General features: G+C 49.1%; 1 long non-coding RNA gene across 1 annotated transcript in view; it reads left to right on the top strand.

Annotated features, from left to right (window-relative positions):
- LOC140393969 (uncharacterized) overlaps positions 1–14,023 on the top strand; it is a 116,100-nt gene that overhangs the window by 91,405 nt on the left and 10,672 nt on the right. The window contains exon 2 of the long non-coding RNA XR_011935793.1: positions 6,423–6,497. This is a non-coding gene — a long non-coding RNA (uncharacterized lncRNA). The remainder of the gene's footprint in view (positions 1–6,422; positions 6,498–14,023) is intronic.

The raw sequence follows: 14,023 nt of genomic DNA, 5'->3' as shown, positions 1-14,023 counted from the left end.
CCGACTTGAGACTTACTTCAGGGATGTGGCAGCTTGGACCGTTATCTCTCAGGGGTTGTTTCGCGTTGCTGAGTGACCCGGTCAAGAAGAACGATTTGAACTTGGGGCTTAACTTTTATAGTCCCCAGGGGCTTCCCACCTTTCGGGGCGGACCCTGTACCTGGTTCTAGGTGATTGGACTTTGTTCCAATCGCTTGGTTCTCAATTTCTCCAATACTGGAGCGGTTTCCTGATCGATGGGCGGTCTTGAGGTGTTCGTTAACCTCTTTTGTGTTGGCTCCTGCTGGGGAGTCTGGCTTAGTTTTGTGTGTCCCAAATGTTGCTATTGTTCCTGGGGATTGCTCATTAGTATGTAGATGGCTGCTACATTATTATGCTGATGGTCGCTGGTATCGATGCTGTCTGGGATTTTGCAGAGTTAAATACACAGCAAACCTGCACCTGCTGGTTTCTGCCTGTGTTGGCTGAATTTCCCTTCAGCCTTTGCCGTTCGCCATTTAAAATCAGGACTTGGCCAACTCAGGTGGCTACAGTTCCAACTGCAGGGTCATTGTCCATTGGAAGTTTAAAACTTCACGGGCAATTCCTGTGAAGTCCTTGAGTGGGGCCTTCCATGGGAGGGATGCCAATGCATCTTCTGGTACCTTTGGAGTATGACCGCTGAAGATCAGAAGTTCTGGACCATTAAAGCCAGAAGAACATAAAGGGCCATTTGGACAAGTGTGGGGATAAAGGAGTGCCAGCACGGATTTGTTAAAGGCTAACCCTAGGAGACGGGAACATCCGGAAGATCTCGCCCACTGTTTCTCCGACTGGAAGGAGGTAAACAGTGGAGTTTGCCTCGTTCAGCAGAGGGGCTTTTGCTGTTTTTAAAAATATTTTTATTCGGATTTTAACATTTTATACATAAAACAAAACAACATAAAGCAACAAGGATAACAGAACATCAGATTCGGCAGGGCCAAATCCCCTGACTGATGCCCTCTCTGAAGCACTGTTTTCCAAATCATCGCGACCTTACCTGCCCAGACAAACAACAAAATCAACCGTTCCACCCCATAAAAGATGCGTTCAGCAAGAAGACCAGTAAATACTAGAATAAAAATAAAAACCGCGGCAAACATTAATCTTTACTGACTTTACCCGGCCTGCCTGTCCCAGCTCAACAGATCCATCTTGAACCTATTTGCCAGGCTCAAAAAATTTAATTTACAGAGCCAGGCCCAACCTCGAGCCACTAGCACCCCAAGATACCCGAAGTGAGTAGTCGCCACACGAAAGGCAATACCCCCAAGCCAGCTCCCATCCCTGGCGGGGAGACCAAAAAGCACTCACTCTTCTCCAAATTTCCAAATTCAATTTGTATTCCAAAAAAGCCCCAAATCGCCTGAGCAGCCCCATTATATCCCCCACTGTAGGAACCGGCCAGGTTGGAAATATACAACAAAAGATTAAGTCGGCATACAGGGACACCTTATGCTCCGTTATCTCCCCCCTCACTTTCCCCCTTCACTAACCCCCTTCACTTACCCGAGCTCCTCAGCACAATGGCCAAGGGCTCTATCACCAGTGCAAAAAAATGGGGACATGGTACACACCTGTCACCTCCCCCCATGTAGCTGAAAGTATCCCGAGCTCGCTTTTGAATCCTTATAAAATAATTTGAGAGTCTTAAGATGGACATTAATCACTTGGTTTTGGGGATTCAGGGCACAATTCCGAAGTTTGCAGATAACAGAAAACTTGAACGTTTGGTAAATAACGAGGATGTTAGTGATAGACTTCAAATGGACAGAAACAGGCTAGTGGACAGCTGACAGATGAAATTAAATGCAGTGCGAGATGAGACAATTTGGTTGGAATGAGGAAAGAATATACAAAGGGGAGCTACCAGGTGTTTGTGCAGATTTCTCTGCAGCTGGCAGAACTGGTTAGCAAAGCAGTTCATAAAGCTGATGGTATCCTGGGATTTATAAGCTAAAGCTTTGAGTACAAAGTCCAGGAAGTTATGTTAAACCTTTTATTACAATCCTGTACCAGAGCCCAAAATTTGTTAAGATTTTCGGACAGACACCCCAATCATTTTTTTAAATTTGTAAAGCAGAGAGGGAAGGATACCTGGGTCTAGAAATGCTTCTACGCACAAATAGGATATGATATATTAAAACAAACTTTATTATTAAGACAAATTTTAACAGCTCAGCAAATATAGCTTACAATTACCAATTAAATAATGCTTAACAATAAAATAACACACTAACGTCTAACAGCTGCCTTCTTTATCTCATCAAGCAAAACCCAGCACAGGTCCAAACCCACTTTTAAATAAAGTTAGGAAACACAAGATCACTTGCCAATCTATGCATAAAGAATTGCTCTCAAAGATATTTTGGAAAAAGGGCAGCACGGTGGTGCAGTGGTTAGCACTGCTGCCTCACAGCGCCGGGGACCCAGGTTCGATGTCAGCCCCAGGACATTGTCCGCGTGGAGTTTGCACATTCTCTCCGTGTTTGCGTGGGTCTCACACTCACAACCCAAAGATGTACAGGGTTGGTGGATTTACCACGCTAAATTTCCTCTTAATTGGAAAAACAAAGAATTGGGTACTCTAAATTTATATTTAAAAAGATTGTTCGGAGACAGAGAGAGATCCTGTCAGGAAACAGCCTGTAGATTATTGTCGGTGTCAGACTACTACTTAACCTTGTGCAGAAACTGTTGTTCTGCTCACAGCCAAATCTAAACCAGCTAAACACAAAACCGGACTGCTTCAGCCCTGGCTCCTCCCATTAATTATGTCAGCCGCAATTCAGCTGATTTCTCTCCACTGAGGCCAAACTGGCAGCCCCGATCTTCCCCCCTCCCCCTCCACTTTATCGACCCCTCCTCATTCCCCAACCTTGTGAGGCCCCGGGAACCACCCCCTCTAAGTGGCAAGCTTCCCCTGTGCCCAACCCTTGGCAGTGCTAACCTGGCACCTGGGCACATCGACATTACCAGTGCTCCTGGAACAGCCGACATATGGACACTCTGGAAGTGCCAGGGTGGCAGTGCTAAGGTTCCCAGCTTCCAGAGGGAGTGCCAGGGTACCACCCTGCCCCGACCACCTTGGGGTCTCCAAAGGCCTGAGACCCCCCCAGGTGCTGTTACACCTCGTCCACGTTTGTGTGGACCAGTACTAAACTGTGCCTTGACAAGGTCTCCCAGGCATATCCGTTGAGTCTCGGGCAACTCGAGAGTCCAGGTTCCTTAAATGAACCTTAAGGCTCATTTAAATATTCAGATCTGGATGTCGCCCAGCAAGGGAGATCTCCAGCTTGCGCCGGGCAGGTAAGTCAGGTGACTCGTAATCAGCCCAGCGCCTGGCATGGAGCCTGATTTGTGCCTCTCACATGGGCAGTGCGCAAGGGGGTCACTGACTAGCACACACCATCTACCACTCACTAAGGCAAATCACAACCCCTCATTTATGTAAAACCCAGGGAACCTTCTAAACAAAATTCCACAAGCCCTAATTAGGTTAGCACTATACATGGTTGGAATGAATGATGATGTTACTTTTATGACATCTTAATTACATTCTGTAGCTGCAGTTGGCCTTCTTTTAAACACAGATTTTAAATTTTTTTTTACTGCAGCTGATACATACGCACCCTAACCCACACTCTGAAAACCATTATGACACAATGCAATATATATACCAATTTGTTACATTCATCATACTTTATAAAAGACTAATTTTCCCTTGGTCTATCCTATTCCTATCTGTTTGTGGGCAGCTTTGAGCCCATTTCTAAGGATGGAAGTGCTGGCCTTGGAAAGGGTCCAGAGGAGATTCAAAAGAATGATCCCTGGAATGAAGAGCTTGTCGTATGAGGAGCAGTTGAGGGCTCTGGGTCTGTACTCGTTGGAGTTTAGAAGGATGAGGAAGAATCTTATTGAAACTTACAGGTTACTAAAAGGCCTGGTTAGAGTGGACGTGGAGAGGATGTTTCCACTTGTAGGAAAAACTAGAACCCGAGGACACAATCTCAGACTAAAGGGACGATCCTTTAAAACAGAGATGAGGAGGAATTTCTTCAGCCAGGGGTGGTGAATCTGTGGAACTCTTTGCCGCAGAAGATTGTGGAGGCCAAGTCACTGAGTGGTCTCCAATGTCCAATGAGAGGGCACTCATATTTGGTACAAGACTAGATAGTGTGACCCCTCCTGGGAAATTGGACAACATGTGTAGTAGTGAGTGGGATATGGTGAAAGTTAGGGGTAGAGGAATCTCCACTAAACTTTGTTTTTATGGATGGGATCAGACCAGCAGGTCTGGTGGTGATGATCCCAGCTGTTGCTAGTACCGTGATTATTTTGATGTTTCTGGATGGATATATTGGGATAGATTCTTTACTGTACAATTATGGTTATTTTAAACACTTGTTCATGATGTTGCTGCGATTTATAAAGGATTAATCTCTAGAAGTGAAAGACAAAGGAATCAGTTCATTCCATTGAGCAATTTCCCCCAAATCATTAAATATCAAATCAAATATAACAAGAGATAAAATGAGAATTGATCAGTTTCATTGCATTTTCCCTCGTTCCATTTAATTGACCCATTCTGTAGTTGGATTTAATGCAGCTCATCATACTGGGAACCAAGGGAGCTGGGCCCACTTTATTGTCGGAATAGTCACACACCATTCTCCCGGCGATAGGAGAACCTCCCACAATTAAGTCAGAGGGCGGAAGGGAATCCCAACCACCACCAGTGGAATGTCAATTAAGTTCATTAATGATTCAGTGGGCACTCATTATCCCCGAGCCCAACACAACTAATGATGCCTTGGATTTAACAGGAGTCACATGACTTTCCTTGTAAAACCCCATTGGATTTGCCAGGGGCCTCTGTGGTGGAGAGGCCTCGTTATCAGGATGTGCTCAGAAGAGGGACTCAACATCAGGAAGGAGGGGATGCCAACACCCCTGCTCTTGGATCCAACATTCCCTGCTCACCTCCTGCAACATTCAACCTGTGACTCGCAACGCAACTTTGGTCTGGGGTCCCACGATGTTCCTGCCCTCCCCCCCCACGCTTCCCCCTCTTCTCCTCACACCCCCTCCTGGTGGTGCAGGGCCAGCAGCTGCCAATGCTCCCACGGGCATTAGTGGCAACAAGAAGCTGCCAGCCTCTAATTGGCCAGACATTCTTTGCGAGTGGTACCTCAATCACGGAGAAGAGCTGATGTTGGACACTTCCATCAGGCATTCCCCAGGGAACTGACTGCGATCGGGATCCCCTGTCAGTCCCACAAAACACAGCCCCATGGTGGGAATCTAATGCCCTCCCCCATTGTGCATTTGTGGAAGGGGTATGATTTAACCAGGTGAGAGGGTGGCAGGTGGGGACTCTGCTACCTTCCCACCTGCACTCCAATTAAGGCCAGGGCGGAAAAGCTCATGGATGGTCTTCCTACTCCAATGCCAATTGAGGGCCTTAAGTGGACCATGAATTTCACGGACACATCCCCAGCTGCTGGTATTAACCCCGTGGTGGGTGGGGACTCGCTCTGCAGGAAGTCCAAACCCTGGTGTGTTTGCTTGCAGGCTCCATCCCACTGGGAAGGGGGAGGCCCACTGAGCCAACCCTGACCTTGCTGCCAACCCACAACCCCCACCCCGTAATCCCCCTCCCGTCATCACTCCTAGACCTCAGGTGGGTGTAGTACCACCTCCCCAGTGGCACTGCCAATCAGTGAAGAGCTGATAATAATGTTCAATAAAAGGTAAAGATTATCAAAAGTCTTGGCTCCAGTAGTGTCTGTAAGACCAGATCACAAACAGCACGATCTAGGACCCACAACGATGATAAGAAAAATACTACTCTTTGTTACACTGTGTCCCATTCAGCTTTTGTCCCATTCTCCCTAACCCTGTCCTGTTAGCTCTTTCCTGCCTTTACATTGCCAGCACCGTGATGTGTCAATGTTTGTCTTCTCTGTAGACACTACAAAATTCTGGCCTCCATGGCCTGATGCCAATCCCTGACCATCCAAAGGGAAATGGCAGAGAGGGTTGTCTGAGTTTTCAGGATTTCTCCCTAGCAGCTTTCCGGAGTGATCCATAGAGTCTCTACAGTGCAGAAGGCGTCCATTCAGCTCATGGTACTGACTCTCTGGATTCGCACACAGCCTGGGCCCACTCCCTCCCACCCAATCCCTGTAACCCTGCACATTGATCATGGCCAACCCACCTAACCTGCATATCTTTGGACTGTGGGAGGAGGCCGGAGCACCCAGAGGAATCCCACACAGTCACAGGGAGAACGTGGATCACCCAAGGCCGGAATCGGTCCCGTGTCCCTGGCGCTCTGAGGTTGCAGTGCCAATGAGCAGAGTCTTCTGCCATTTCTAACCCTGTGGTATGCTTCACAGATGTGAAAAGCAATCGGTGTGAGAACGGAGACATAGAGTGTGACCAAGATCATCGTGGAAGCACAAACTGCACAGGTAAGAAAGGACACAGCTCAACGACAGTGTAAAGGTTAAACCTGTGGGAAAAGGGCAAAGCTGGGCTTAACCCCTTCCTCTGCTGCCTCCCTCCAACTCCCCCACCACCTCCCTCCAACTCCCCCACCACCTCCCTCCAACTCCCCCACCACCACCCTCCCTCCCCCACCGCCTCCTTCCCTCCGCCCATCGCCTCCTTCCCTCCCCACTACCTCCCTCCAACTCCCCCACCACATCCCTCCAACTCCCCCACCACCTCCCTCCAACTCCCCCACCACCTCCCTCCAACTCCCCCACCTCCTCCTTCCCTCCCCCCACCGCCTCCTTCCCTCCCCCCACGTCAGCTGGGGCCGAAGGGACTCCGCCGGCCGGCGGAAGTCCGCACATGCGTGGGAGCGTCAGCGGCTGCTGAAGTCATCCCCGCGCATGCACGGGGGGAGGGAGGGGGGGGGGGGGGGTCACCTCCGCATCGGCCATCTCGGAGGCTATGGGCGACACGGAGGGGAAAGAGTGCCCCCACGGCACAGGCCCGCCCGCAGATCGATGGGCCCCGATCGCGGGCCAGGCCACCGTGGGGGCACCCCCTTGGGCCAGATCGCCCAGCGCCCCCCCCCCCCCTTCCCCCCCAAGGACCCCGAAGCCCGCTCGCGCCACCTGGTCCCGCCGGTAAGGGAGGTGGTTTAATTCACGCCGGCGGGACCGGCATTATAGCAGCGGGACTTCGGCCCATCGCGGGCCGGAGAATCGCCGGGGGTGGCCTGCCGACCGGTGCTGAGCGATTCACGCCCCCACCGAATCTCCGGTGCCGGAGAATTCGGCGGCCGGCGGGGGCAGGATTCACGCCGCCTCCCGGCGATTCTCCGACCCGAAGGGGGCGGGATTTACGCCACCTCCCGGCGATTCTCCGACGCGGAGGGGGGCGGGATTCACACCGCCTCCCGGCGATTCTCCGACCCGCCGGGGGGCACCCCTTGTTTCCAAAGAGAAAATGCTGGAAAACCTTGTTTGGAATGCTTGGAATTCTTGTTGTTGCTTTGTTATGGAAGGAGGATGGGGGGAAAATACAATGTATAAGCTTGGAACCTCTGTCAAGGCATGACTGAAAGCATCACTATTCTGTGTTCACAGCAATTCTCCAGCATTCAAAAGGAGCCCATCAGGAATTAAAAAGTTTAATGATGATTATGACACCATTGTCGATTATCTTAAAAAATCACCTGGTTCACTAATGTCCTTGAGGGAAAGAATTCTGTCGTCCTTACCTGGTCTGGCCTACATGTGACTCTAGACCCACAGCAATGTGGTTGACTCTTAAATGCCCTCAGTGATGGGCAATAAATGCTGGCCCAGCCAGCGACGCCCTCATCCCATGAATGAATTTTTAAAAAAACATTTGCTCAACAGTACCACTCTCCCTTCTGAGTCAGAAAATTTTAGCACGTAATGTCCAAGTGGCAAACTCTAACTCTTTCAGAGTAATTACCAGGGGAAAACTGTCAGAACCATCCTAAGTTACCAATTTAAATTGGTTCTGTCGGATGGTTCCCAGCTCAGCGCAATTGTCCAGAGGAAGTTGCACTACTGGACAATTGCCAGGAAAACCATAATGTGAGAGCTTCCGAGAGGGTCACCCCAGCACATCTTTGGGATACCTCCTAAATGCGAAACTGGGGAAACAGGAAGTCATTGGCCATCGCTGCATGACCTGGTCCAAAGGTTTGAGCACATAATCTAGGCTAAAACCCAGAATTGACAGTAAGTGCTGCCATATGAGCTTTGCACACGAGTAGTAGGAGACACCACATCTGGAGTGAGGCACAACCAGAGTGAATGTGGGTATCGGGACTTTGAAACAGAGTGGGAATTTGATGCAGAACGGGAAGAGGTGCTTTTTCTCCTTGCTTTGTAACTTTTTAAATCTTCAGAAAGTTATCTTTCCCTGCTGAAACAGAAGCTTCAAGGGAGAGAGTTGATTGGTAAGCAGTGGGTAATGTCTTTACAACTTTTATCACTTATAGTTTGAAAATACTTTGTGCTTCCTAATCCATAAGGGCTATAATTGGTCGTGACGAGGACCAGGAAAGAAAGGTCAAAGAGAATTGGATATAATTTTAAACCCAGCATCTTCCAAAGGTTTAATATAAAGGTGTAAGTCATGGCAGGAGAGCCAAAATGCATGGTTTGCTCCTCTTGCTCTATGTGGGAAACCAGTAACTTTTCCAGTTCCCGAGGTCAGCATGTGTGCAGGACGTGTTTCCAGCTACCGCTCCTGGAAGCCCGTGTTTCGGAGCTCGAGCAGCGCCTGGGGACCTTGGAGCATCCACGAGGTGGAGGGTGTCGTGGATATCATGGATAAAGAGGTGCTCACACCACAGGCTCAAAAGAGGACACAAATCAGATACCAAAAATGTTGGTGAATGAAAGGTTTAGTGAGAGGGAAGAATTGAGGGAGAGAAATGGTGCTGGGAAAATTGATGGGATTGAAGGCGGATAAATCCCCAGGCCTGAGAATCTGCATCCCAGAGCGCTTAAGGAGGTGGCTCTGGAAATAGTGGATACATTGGTGGTCATCTTCCGGGATTCTATAGACTTTGGAACTGTCCCTGAAGATTGGAGGGGAGCTCACGTCACTCCAATATTCAAAAAGGGAAATGGAGAGAAAGCAGGGAATTATAGACCAATAAGCCTAACATCGGTAGTGAGGAAAATTCTGGAATCCATTATCAAGGACTTTATAGCGGAACATTTAGAGAGCAGAGGCAGGATCAGTCAGAGTCAGCGTGGATGAAGGGAAAATCATGCTTGTCAAATCTGTTGGAATTCTTTGAAGATGTGCCCAGTACAGTTGACAAGGGGGAGCCAGCCGATGTGGTATATTTGGACTTTCAGAAGGCGTTTGACAAAGTCCCGCATAAGAGATTATTGTGCAAAATTAAAGCACATGGGATTGGGGGAAATGTATTGAGGTGGATAGAAAACTGGTTGGCAGAGAGGAAACAAAGAGTAGGAATTAATGGGACCTTTTCAAATTGGCAGGCAGTAACTAGTGGGATACCACAGGGATCGGTGCTGGGACCCCAGCTATTCACAATATATATTAATGATTTGGATGAGGGAACAAAATGTAACATCTCAAAGTTTGCAGATGATACCAAGTTGGGTGGGAGGGTGAACTGTGACAAGGATGCAGGGATCCTACAGCAAGATCTGGACAGGTTGGGCGAGTGGGCAAACCAATGGCAGATGCAGTATCATTTGGATAAGTGTCAGGTTATTCACTTTGGGAAAAAAAACAGGAAGGAAGATTACTACCTGAATGGTTGTAAATTGGGAGGGGAGTGTGCAGCAGGACCTGGTATCCTTGTGCACCATTCGCTGAAGGTAAGCATGCAGGTACAGCAGGTGGTAAAGAAGGCTAATGGTATGTTGGCCTTCATTGCAAGAGATTTCAAGTACAGGAGCAGGGATGTGTTGCTGCAATTACACAGGGCCTTGGTGAGGCCACACTTGGAGTATTGTGTGCAGTTTTGGTCTCCTTCTCTGAAGAAGGCTGTTCTTGCTCTCGCGGGAGTGCAGCGAAGGTTTACCAGACTGATTCCAGGGATGGCGGGATTGTCATATGAGGAGAGATTGACGAGGTTGGGATTGTTCTCGCTGGAGTTCAGAAGAATGAGGGGGGATCTCATAGAGACTTATAAAATTCTAACGGAACTAGACAGGGTAGATGCAGGGAAGATGTTACCAATGATGGGTGTGTCCAGAACCAGGGGTCACAGTCTGAGCATTCAGGGTAAACCATTTTGGGCAGATATAAGGAGACATTTCTTCACCCAAAGAGTGGTGAGTCTGTGGAAGTCATTACCACAGGAAGTAGTTGATGCTAAAACATTGAATATATTCAAGAGGCAGCTGGATATAGCACTTGGGGAGAATGGGATCAAAGGCTATGGGGAGAAAGCAGGATTAGGCTATTGAGTTGGATGGTCAGGCATGATCGTGATGAATGGCAGAGCAGGCTCGAAGGGCCAAAAGGCCTCCACCTGCCCCTACTTCTAAGTATCTATGTTCCCCCTGTGGCATCGGGGCAGTGCTGCCCCATGGCTGGGCCAATGGCACGGAACAACCCATTGCGTTCGCTTCAAGGACCCTGGCGGATGCGGAGCTTCATTACAAGCAGATCGAAAAGGAGGACTTGGCTGTGATTTTCAAAATAAAGAAGTTCCATCAATATGTTTCTGGGCAACATTTTTTTATTCTGACGGACCCCGTCTTCTTCCCGTACCGGGCTCCCTGAACAGGCGCCGGAATGTGGCGACCAGGGGCTTTTCACTGTTATGGGTGAGGCGTTTTCAGAACCCCAAAATGTATCATGGAGTTCAACCAACCTCTCCCTTTAATGTATTTGTTGCTTTTCCTAGCACACGGCTAATTCCCTAGGTATGGGATTACAATTATGGACACGTGGGTTTTAAACACAAAACAATGTTTATTCCATGAACTCAACTTAACTTCTCAAATAAACATTGGATCTCTTAACACCCCTTACTTCAAAGATAACTCAGAAAATATTGCAACAGTAAATAATTCCTCAAAATTTTCCTTCAAACTTCCAAAAGACTTAACACCTTTGAACAGAATCACATCAGATTAAAGGCTTTACTATTATGAGTTTAAATCACCCAAATGATCCAGAGATAGTCTTTCATGGCAGAGATCCAGCTCACTGCAAACACAGACACTCCCAAGCTCTTTTCAAACTGCAGCTCTCTGGAAACACGCAGACACACACCAGCTCTTTTTCAAACCTGCAAAATGGCTGACCTGACCTCAGCTCCACCCACTCTCTGACATCACTGTTTTCTTTAAGGTACATTGCTTAAACATCCATATCTTAAAGGTAATCTCACATGACATCACAGTAACTTCATTGAACCCTACTTGTGACAATAAGCGATTATCATTATTATTATTATTATTATTATTACAAGCCACTGCTCAGCCTCTTCAGGGATAATAAAGACATTCCGCCAGTAACATCGGCTAGGATCCAGTGTAGGACGCTCCGGTTCGCTACATATAAATATTCCTTCCAGCACCTTTAAGGCACGAAGATTGCCCATCCGGATGCCCTCAGCCATCTGCAGTGGCCTGTGAGTGCGCCCTCCCCACCAGTGGTGGATGAAGTGATTGCAACACTCAACTTCACGGAGACCTTGCTGGTGGCGACTGCTTGGGTATGTGCGTGGACACCGCAGGACCCAGAATTGGCAAAGTTATGCCTCATGCTGTTGAGCGACGGGAAAAAGGAGGCCTTCCAGTGATCCTTTTGCCCAGAGGTTCTCCAAACTCAGTTTGGAGTATGGCGTCATATTGTGGGGAGCTCGGTTGGTCATCCAGCACAGGGCCAGGAAGCCTTGTTACAGGACTTGCACAATGGCCATCTGGGAGTGTCTAAAATGAAAATATTGGCCCGCAATTATGTCTGGTGGCCTGGTATCGATGGGGACATCAAGGGGTTGTGCAAAGCTTCCCAGCATGCAGGAACGTCAGAAACACCTGCCATATATGCCCATGGGTTCGCCAGCATGTGGATTGTGTGGGACCATTCATTGGGTACATTGTGATCGTGGATGCTCACTCGAAGTGGCTGGAAATATGCAAGATGACTTCTTTCTCCAGGAATGGAGGCAGACTCTAAATACTCACATCAGCTGATGTGTTAACAGGCTTTCTGAGGGCAAATATACTGCAGTTCCCAGGCAAGCGGCGTATCGACTGCCTGGAAGTGGGTATCCAGCGGGAGCCAAGGTGGCAGTGCTCCAACCCTACCCTCCTGCCCCCTCATCCCCTACCCCGCCTGCCTGGGTATGATTACAGCCAAAGACCACCCTACAGAGGAGTTTCGCCAGGCCACCCACAATGGTGTTGTGGTAATACCAGGTATTGCAGTACCTGAGAGGTGGATGACCATTGGCTAGACCTAGGAGTCTACCGTTGGCTAATGTACATAGCTCCGCCCTGAGAGGCGGGGTATAAGAACCAATGCTGTCCCAGCAGCCTTCACTTTCTGTATCGAAGCTGCTGGGTACAGGTCTAGCTGATTAAAGCCTATTAGTTATGACTCACCTTGTCTCGAGAGTAATTGATTGTCCATCAGGTGTCCTGGCTGCATTAGTATTTGTTCAATTAAAGTTTTCTAGAAGTGGCTGAGAGAGCATCCTTGTTACCCTCCCCTTACCTGATACTGTAGCTGGTACCTCCTCTGAGAATAAAGGCCTTTGATTGGCTGCACAGCTTCGAGAGCCCACTTACTTACAGGGAACCTGTCTCGATGCCAATTCTGAGCCTTACCAACATGAAAATCTTTACCCCCAGCCCCCTTGAAAACAATGCTGGCCTCTGTATCCTTCTTTTTTTTACAAATTTAGAGTACCCAATTCATATTTTTTCCAATTAAGGGGCAATTTAGCATGGACAATTGACCTACAGTGCACATCTTTAGGTTTGTGGGGGTGAGGCCCACGCAGATACGGGGAGACTGCAAACTCGTACCTGGGACCTCAGCGCCATGAGGCAGCAGTGCTAACCACTGCACCCCTGCGCTGTCCCCGGCCTCTGTACCCTGATTCTGCAGTGAAAGTCTTGTCCATCCACTAGGAAAGCAGTGTACCAACTCCGCCAGACACGGGGGACCTTCTACGAACACGGGGACAAGGCTGGCCGCCTATTGGCTCACCAGCTGAGAAAGCAGGCAGCCACGAGGGAAATAGCGCAGGTTAAGGATAGCAGAGGCAGACTGGTAACAGAGCCAAAGGAGGTCAATCGGGCATTCGAGACCTTCTACCGGAGACTGTACACCTCCGAGCCCCCAACGGGGATGCGGGAATGAAACAGTTCCTAGACAGACTGGAACTGCCAGTGGTGAGGGAAGACAGACGGGGGGAGCTGGAAGCACCAGTAGACCTGGGAGAAATCATGGAGAGCAGCAGCTCCATGCAGGCAGGGAAGGCACCGGGATCCGATGGGTTCCTGGCGGACTTCTACAAGAAATTTGCACCAGTCCTGGCCCCACACCTAAGGGACATGTTCGCGGACTCACTGACAAGGGGCACCCTGCCCCCAACGCTAGCGCAGACCACAATCTCACTAATGCCCAAAAAAGATAAAGACCTGACGGAATGTGGATCATACAGACCCATTTCACTGCTGAACGTGGATGTGAAAATACTCGCAAAGGTCCTGGCCAAAAGGCTGGAGGGCTGCGTACCAGAGGTGGTCGCAGAGGACCAAATGGTAGGTAGCTCACAGCGAACATCAGGCGGCTGCTGAACATAATAATGACCCCCTCTGGGGAGAGAACACCAGAGGTGATCGCCTGCCTGACGCAGAAAAGGCCTTCGACAGAGTCGAATGGAGCTACCTCCTCGAGGTACTGGAACGGTTTGGGCTAGGAGCGGGGTTCACTGCCTGGGTGATGCTCCTGTACAACGCTCCCAAAGTGAGTGTCCGAACTAACACCACCAGCT

Source organism: Scyliorhinus torazame, chromosome 17 (assembly GCF_047496885.1).
Source record: "Scyliorhinus torazame isolate Kashiwa2021f chromosome 17, sScyTor2.1, whole genome shotgun sequence".
NCBI lineage: Eukaryota > Metazoa > Chordata > Chondrichthyes > Carcharhiniformes > Scyliorhinidae > Scyliorhinus > Scyliorhinus torazame.
The sequence above is the reverse complement of the archived record's forward strand: the minus strand, read 5'-3'. Positions and strand labels throughout refer to the sequence as shown.